Here is a 9,149-nt window from a genome sequence, read left to right as displayed (position 1 = left end):
CCACATACCATGGATGATGAACTAGATGAACAACCTTTATTTTGAGACTTTATTTGTGCTCTTGAATGATAATTGGGACCTGGAACTTCAATGCGACGTGCCACCATCACGGTACCCTAAAGAAATGCCATTTTGACCTTCACCGCGATGCTCCACTATCGCATTGGGCTACTAGAATTCGACAATTAGGAAAATGGACCTCTTCGCGATGTGCCAATATTGTGAAGGTCTACTAAAGATTGAAAAATGGGAATTTAGACCTCGCTGCGATGTTCCAACATCGTGGTGGTCCACTGGAAAGTGAAAATTATGAAATTTTCCCTTACAACATGGTGACTACCCAGTTGGCACACTGTCAACTTAAAAATGCTCTAACTTCTTCACCAAGTGTCGGATTTAGGTGAATTGGTATCGATGGAAAGCTTATTTAATTTCTCACTCAATTAAAAGTTAAAATCTAGAAAATTCTATGTGAAACAAATATTAATAATTTTGGAAGACACCTTTTAACATTTTAGGAATGAATTCAAGCTAGCAAAAAGTTTGTGGTATTACAATTTGGGAGCATGGATTGACTGAGGATATCGTGAAGACATGACACTGGCTCTAGGCACACAGCAATATTTTTTGGGTACAAGTATCCCCAGGACTCGAGAGAAGGAAACTGACACAACATGACACTTCTTGATCATAGGAATAAAGTTCACAATTCATAATGCCATAAGTAGGGGATTCGTACTACACATTGTTCCCAACATCTTATACATGGAAGGGAATGCATATAACATGTAAATACTTGCATAATTTCAATGTCATGGGCATTCCACATCACAACAATCAATACACAACAATGTCATGGACTTCATGTTGAATCATAAGGGATTTTAGCATGGACTTGTCATTTAAGCACTATTGAGTCATGCAAACATGGTTTTTATCATTCTAGGTATTTTAGCAAACACCTTACATGCACAACTTTAGGCATAGGTATACTTATCAATTTAACAATCTCAAGTCACCCGAACTTATGGATTTTAACTAACATGCTCACATACTTCATGAAAATACATTAAGAAACTACCTTGAAAGCCAAATAACAACCATCAACATGAACATAAACATACCACAACAAGATAATCACAATTTATTATTTAGAACTTGATTCTTGAGCTCCATGGATGAATGGGATCCATGGATGAACACATCGCATACCTTAGTTCGTGATTTCATGAAGATTAACAGTGAAACCTTCTTGATTTTGAATTTCCAATAGAAACCCTAGCTTGTTCTTGAGAGAAACTTGATAGAAACTAGTATATTTTAGGTGAAGAATGGTTAAATCATGTGTTATTGGGTTTATATAGGGTTGAGAAATTAACCCTATTAACCCTTGGATGCGTATTTGATTTCTAAGAATATTTCCCAATTTGGCAGGCTGGCGTGATGCGGTGCTATCGCGTCATGTCACTGGAAATTTCCAACTGAGAACTGGGTTGACGGCCCAACGCGGTGAAATCACATTGCAATACTGGATGGGACCTTGAAGTTCACCGCGATGAGGTGGTATCGCACTAGACACTGGAAAAAGGACGATTCTGAATTTGAGCCCCAGTGCGATGCGCCATAATCACGGAGGCTCACTGGATTTTGATGATTGCCATTTTAACCTGCTTCACGATGCGCCGATGGCTTAAGTGATATATTGTCTCACTAAAAAGGGTCTAACTCTTCTCCCGGGTGTCAGATTTGGGCGAATTTGGTATCAATGGAAAGCTTATTGAATTTCCCATATGATAAAGAGTAAAAATCTTGAAAATACCATATGTATAAAAGTGAATTCATCTTTGAATCAATTATTTAACATTTCTTGGATGAATTTAAGCTAGGTAGAAGTACGGGGTATTACGATATCTCCCCCTTAGGAATATTCATCCTCGAATGAGACTGATTGAAATGGGAAGTGTGATAAGCTAAAGTTCATACTGAACATTAACAAGGTAAACATGACTACCTGGCTGATATTACCGAGATTCATACTGAGTATGCATATCTGATGCATGATTTTATGAATGAGCTGATACCTGAATGCATGACTGAGAGTACTGATATGCTACTCACTCATATCTGATTCATGAATACATAACGAACGAATCATGAGCATGTGACTGAACATGTAAGGGTAAAGGTACAAAGTTTGTAATGGAAATCTGAGAATAAACTGAATACCAAGTTTGTAATGGTAATTTGAACATGGAACTGAGTAAGTGCATGAAAAACCCATTACTTAAGTCATAAATATAGTGAACCCATCATTATGCTAGGAGTATATATAAACGGGAACATGAGGACATAACTGAGTCTGAAATGTAGAGCATGAACTGAATTTTTGTGAACTGAATTGAGTCTTGAATACATGGAGTACCACTGAAGTTGGAGCTTGAGGGTCAACTTATGAGTACCCTTTACTCCAAACTGGATTTATTACGTGAAAAGAGATTCACATGCTTATGTTATGAAATCTTGGGGGATTTATAGTGTATCTCCCCCTTGGGATGCTATACCCCCTCAAAGAATACTGACTTAGCTGAGTCACTGAGGAAACTGAAGCGACGCATAAGGCATCTACGAGCTGAGTCTTAAGTGAATATCTGGGATCTAAAACTGAAGCATGATACATGAACTGGGCTGAGCTTGCATCTATCTAGTTGGTTCATCTTAGAAGTGTTACATTCATGAGGCTTGAGATAGTACGTCTAGATGGAAGGGAAGGAAACCCAAACCATATGAACTTGTCCATTTGACTGATAGACTGACTTTCTGGTTTGACGGACTAACTCATGATGAAAAATTATGCTCAATTAGAGTGTTTCTATGACACTCTTTCTCTAGAGTTCTAATGATTATAGGGCTTAAGGAAATCTTATCCATGTCTAAACAAGACAGCTGAATAAGAAAATCATCACATGGCTAAATTTTGGTAAGATGAGTTGGGGCCTATGAATACTATTTAAGATGAAATGAGTAAGTCTCTTGCTCTATAACTGAGGCTACTGAAAATATTCACATGGGTGTTGAATACGAGTGCATAAATACACTAACTTATCTAATTAACTGGATAGCTGATAGTTGAATACTGGGCGTGTAAGATTGAACTATACTTAGTCTTGAATAATAGGACTACAATTGCAGAGCATCATTCATAGGAGATAAGGACTGACTGGTTGACATGAAATACTGAGCATGAAGTGAGGATAATTGTATTATTTGAGAATGCAACACTAAGAGTACAATATGTTTCTAGAACAGTTTTGTAAAATAAGGTACTGGAAGGCTGACAACTGTGTAACTGATAACTGTATGCTATGGTCGAGTAAACCCAAAACTGAACTGACTTACCAACCTGATTACTAAATTGGGTCTGGGATTGAGATTATAGATAAGACGGTAATTTAGACTTTAACCGTAACTAAGACTGTAACTGGGACTGAATACTGGTTTCTGATAACTAAGTTTATACTGATACTAAAGTACTTAATTCTGAGACTGGACACCGCTTACTGAGTACTGAACACTGAAACTATAACTGAGATAGAAAATTAATTCTGATAGTTACACGATGGGGGCTGACATAAGTCAGAGATCCGAATGCACACTCATACTCTGTACTTTCACAACTTCTAAATACAACCTCTTGCTAGCCATTTACTTGCACACTAACATGACATTTAAGCCTATCTTCACCACTAAACCCTCGTGTAAAATAACCATGCAACAATCTTGTCTTAATATGAAATATCCACTCTCTCCCTTCCAAGCAACTTCTCTCCACTACACTATTTTTATAATGAGATCTCACTGAAGGGTTAAATTAGGAGGACATAAATCATGAATGGACACTAACTAAACTTGACGCTTGACTGAAGATTGAGGAATAGAATATAAATATCATAGATTCACCAAGAGGTCTAAACAGAGGATATGCATAAAATAGTCTACATTTAACTGATCAGTAGAGGCGTAGAATTAGCCATAGAAGCTGAGTATAATGTAAAACATGATATGTGTACATGAGTCATGAGCTGTATGACCTGTGTTTAGAGTTTTCTTCATTCGTGGGACATGATGTATTATGACGTGAATAGAACTAAACTCCTTATTCTGGGAATTGGAATTATACATGATTCTTTAGGAAGAGTATGAATATAAGTTGTGTTTATGGAACTGAGATATGAAGCATGTGTAGGCATCATGTTTACTGAGGTACCAAACTTTACATTGAGATAAGGATGGGTCAGGAATCATCTTTCCTTATTATTTTTCTATATGTATTGGCATTACTACTAAAATTTGAGAACCTACTCGGTCACTTGATCTATCTTCTCCACCTTAGATTTAAGCCATCATCATAAGTCTGTGAGCACTTTACTGAACTCTGAACTAAACTGCAATCATTGTCACCTACTAATACTCTGTTCGACACATGCTTACCTTACTAAACACATTATCTGCTTCTATTTCTTCATAGACTACTAATACCACATCACCTCAATCATATGCACACCTTCATACTTACTATAAAATTAATAAATTATGTGCTAGCTTGCACTATTTAAGCCTAATGATTTACTCTGGTACATCTATCCCCATGAATACATAATCTATTCAACTTGGATAGTGTTATCCCAACTCTACTACTGCTAAACTCCTGAGTTTATGCTTCTAACTCTAGGCTATATGCTATCATAGGATTCTGAGAAGGGATAGGATGACATATGAGTTCTCGTAATCATGAATAAGAGTTGTACAACTTAGGAGCATAACTGAACTGATGGGATAATTTTGAGCTTATGGGCAATCCCATACTAACTGTCTGTAGGGACTGTCTAAGAAAGCCCTATATCTAGGACTTTAAGCTTCATCATTCCTCTTACCTTGAAAGTAAGGTAAAGTTGATATATATAAAGCATGAGGAGAATCTACATGAGTTTCTTAGAGAACCTTTCTATAGCATGACCTGAGAGATGAAAGAAGGGAAATTGTTCCTAAAACATATCATAGCCTTCTGTACATAAGTGTGGTGAACAACACACCCATGTATAACACTTTACTAGATATGGCTTTCAGACTTCCTAGGAAACTATTGAACCTATCTCTGATACAAACTTTGTAACACCCCAAATCTGGTACCCAAAACTCTACACGGTGCCCATGACCCCGAAGGACCACAAGCTTACCCATGACTGATATCAGTAAATTAAGCACTAAATAACAGTAATAATATTGTAAATGCAAAAACATGAACTGAAAGGCCATAAGGTTCAATACTAGTACATAACTGAAAAGTATAGTATAACAATACCAAAACAACTGAGATAATGATCTGAACATACTATAGTCTGAAAGCCTCTAGACTATCTGAATAAGAAGTTGATGCGACATGTCCGTAACTAACTCCAACTACTAAAATAAACTGAAAACTAAAATAGTAATATGATCACCATGTCCTCGAAGGATGAAGACTCACTGCTAACTCTGATAGCTGAACTGGGATGTTACTGGTTCTCTGGAGCTCGTGCTTCTAAACCTATGGTATAAGACACCATAGCGCAAATGCGTCAGTATTTTAAATGTACTGGTAGGCAAGTGAGGTAGGCTGAATATAATAGTCTCATATATATATGAATAATACTAACTAACTGACTAACATGAATGTTAGAATACATAGATGCATACATAACTATAATGTAGACCATGCTAGGAATGAATATTGAGTTCTAACTACTGAGTTTTACTAATAACATGGAATTACTAATACTTGAATAACTATGTCTGACAGTTCTGATTTTGAAGAACTGGTCTGGTTTACTGTATCTGACAGTACTAAAGATAAATACTGATGACATGAGTTTTGATAACTGATATAATTGATACCATGAATGACTATATCTGATATTCCTAAATCTGATGGATCTATTTGAGTTCCATTCTATATCTGAGTTAACTGTATCTGACAGTCTTAAAATTTGAAGAACTATTTGAGTTCTTTTACTAAGGCCGAGGCTGAGACTGAGACTGAAACTGTAACTGTGGGAAGTAGTCATCTAACCAACATGCCACATATATGCCATTATAGCTAAGCTGGAGTCTAATCTCTCCCCTGACTAGAAGGGTGTTAATACCGTGCCACTAGTAAATACAATTATGATTGACCCTCGTATAATAGGTTACTCTAATGAGAATGGTGAGAACCCTCATATAGCAGGTTAGGCCACCTCATCTACCCTTATATAATAGGCTATGATGTCTCAACCTATGCTGGCTACGTAGTTCTAGAAAGTAAGGATGACTTCTAAGAATTACACCCTTAAAATAACATATAAGTTCCCATCCTTGGGCTCACTCAGTGCTAACTCCTACTCCCATTTGAATACATTGATCATGATTAACTAAATTGGTTAACTAAACTGAACTGATACTAATGGTATTGCTTAGCTGAGCTGAGATGAGTTCACTGAGTTTTATGCACTGACAGAATACTACTGAGATTTAAGGACTGACTGAGAGTACTGAGTTTATGAGAGTAATAGGATTACTAAAGTTCCCAAAGATCACTAGTTATAGAAATCATTCAGATTACTCAACTACTAAGATTTTCTGAGGTTACTGAGTTATTGAACTTTCCTGAGTCACATGACTGACTGAATTCTAATGAGCATGGCTTGACTAAGGATATCGTGAAGACATGACACTGGCTCTAGGTACACAGCTATGTTTTTTGGGTACAAGTACCCCCAAAACTCGATAGAAGGAAACTGACACAACATGACACTTCTTGATCATAGGAATAAAATTCACAATTCAAAATGCCATAAGTAGAGGATTCATACTAAACATTGTTCTCAACATCTTATACATGGAAGGGAATGAAAATAACATGTAAATACTTTCATAACTTCAATGTCATGGGCATTCCACATCACAACAATCAATACAAAATAATGGCATGGACTTCATGTTGAATCATAAGTGATAGAGCATGGACTTGTCATTTAAGCACTATTGAGTCATGCAAACATGGTTTGTATCATTCTTGGTATTTTAGCAAACACCTTACATGCACAACTTTAGGCATAGGTATACTTATCAATTTAACAATCTCAAGTCACTCAAACTCATGGATTTCAACTAACATGCTCACACACTTCATGAAAATACATTTAACAAACTACCTTAAAACTAAAATAATAACCATCAACATTAACGTAATCATACCACAATAAGATAATCATAATTTATTATTTAGAACTTGATTCTTGAGCTCGATGGATGAAAGGGGTCCATGGATGAACACTATGCATACCTTAGTTCATGATTTTGTGAAGATTGACGAAGAAACCTTTTTGAATTTGAATCCCCAATAGAAACCCTAGCTTGTTCTTGAGAGAAAATAGTATATTTTAGGTAAAGAATAGCTAAATCACGTGTTATTAGGTTTATATAGGGTTAAGAAATTGACCCTTTTAACCCTTGGTGTGTATTTTATTTTTGAGAAAATTTCTTGATTTGGCGGGCTGGCGCTATCATGACCTGTCACTGGAAATTGCCAACTGGAAACTGGGCTAACAACACGACACAACGAAATCACATTGCAATACTGGATGGAACCTGGAAGTTCACCGTGACGCAGTGGTATCTTGCTGTGACACTGGAAAAAGGACGATTCTAAATTTGAGACCTGGCGTGATATGCTATAATCATGGAGGCTCACTGGATTTTAATGATTGCTATTTTGACCTGCTCCGTGATGCGCTCATAGCTCAGGTGATACACTGTCTCACTAAGAAGGCTCTAACTCTTCGTCTGGGTGTCGGATTCGGGTGAATTTAGTATCGATGGAAGCTTATTGAATTTTCCACATGAAAAAATGTAAAAATATTTAAAATACCACATGTATAAAAGTGGATTCATCTTTTAAATAAGTCCTTAACATTTCTGGGATGAATTTAAGCTAGGTAGAAGTACAGGATATTACAAAGTGATTGGCATGGTTCCCGATGCCTTTTCGTGCCTTTTGTCTGATATTGTGGTTTTTTGGTGGCTTCGAGGGCCTTATTTTAGAATTTTGTAGTTATCTTTATATCTGTGTGATGATTTGTTGAACGGACTATACCAGAAGATCCGAAACATCAATTTTAGGGTGTTACATATTTGGTATTGTTTCATGGCTTTTAAATCTCATTTCAATCATTAGTTTGGAAAATTGTGATTTTGGATTTTGGGGATCAACTTTGTAAAAATGATAATTTTTTTCGAAATTCGGATATCATTGAGTCCGGTGCATCAAATTTAGTATGTTTTCATAGTTTGTTTGTGAATATCTGACTCCGAACGAATCTTGGGCACCTCGATGAAGTTCGTTTAGACTTAAAAAATTTGATACGCCAAGTTTCTAGTGCAACCTAGAAAATATAGGGTGAAACTCATTTAGGGAGGCCGATTTATGCTTTATATACCTAGTAACCTGGTGCAAGTATAAATAGCCCCTTTTTATCCAATTTTAGCTCATTTTTGCCTCGCATCTTGAGATTAAACCCTAAAATAGTGTGAGAGCTTAAAAGTGAAGCTTGTGGTTGCTTGGTAAGCTAGCTTAACATCTATTTATTGATTCTCTTAGGGATTCAAGTTAAGAATTCACCCTTTTCTTAGTAAATTTCTTGATTTATTTCTCAAATCCCTAAAAATGTTAGGGCTTGATTTTAAACTCCAATTTCACTCCTTTTTACTTAAATGATGTTTTAATCTTATAATTACTAGTGTTTCATCAATTTAACCTTCAAAACAACTTCAATTCTTGATTTTATCATGAATTTCAAGAATTTTATCCAGTAAAGCTTTAAAATAAGTTTTCTTTGATTTGAAACTGATTTTTAACTTGATTTGACTTGATTTTTTGGCTGTAGATTCCTAAAAGTATGGCGAACATATTTTTGAAGTAAAGTTATGATTTTGTTTCTTTTTTGAAAACCTATTTTGAGGTTTTATTTTTACCCCAAACCAAAGTAGGCAATATAGGTATCGTTAGCTTTATTTTGATGCATAAATTGTATAATTCTTAGTTTTAGTTGATTTTAAGAGCATTCATGAGAAGT

Source organism: Capsicum annuum, chromosome 6 (assembly GCF_002878395.1).
Source record: "Capsicum annuum cultivar UCD-10X-F1 chromosome 6, UCD10Xv1.1, whole genome shotgun sequence".
In the NCBI taxonomy this organism is placed as follows: domain Eukaryota; kingdom Viridiplantae; phylum Streptophyta; class Magnoliopsida; order Solanales; family Solanaceae; genus Capsicum; species Capsicum annuum.
This window is presented reverse-complemented; position numbering follows the sequence as displayed.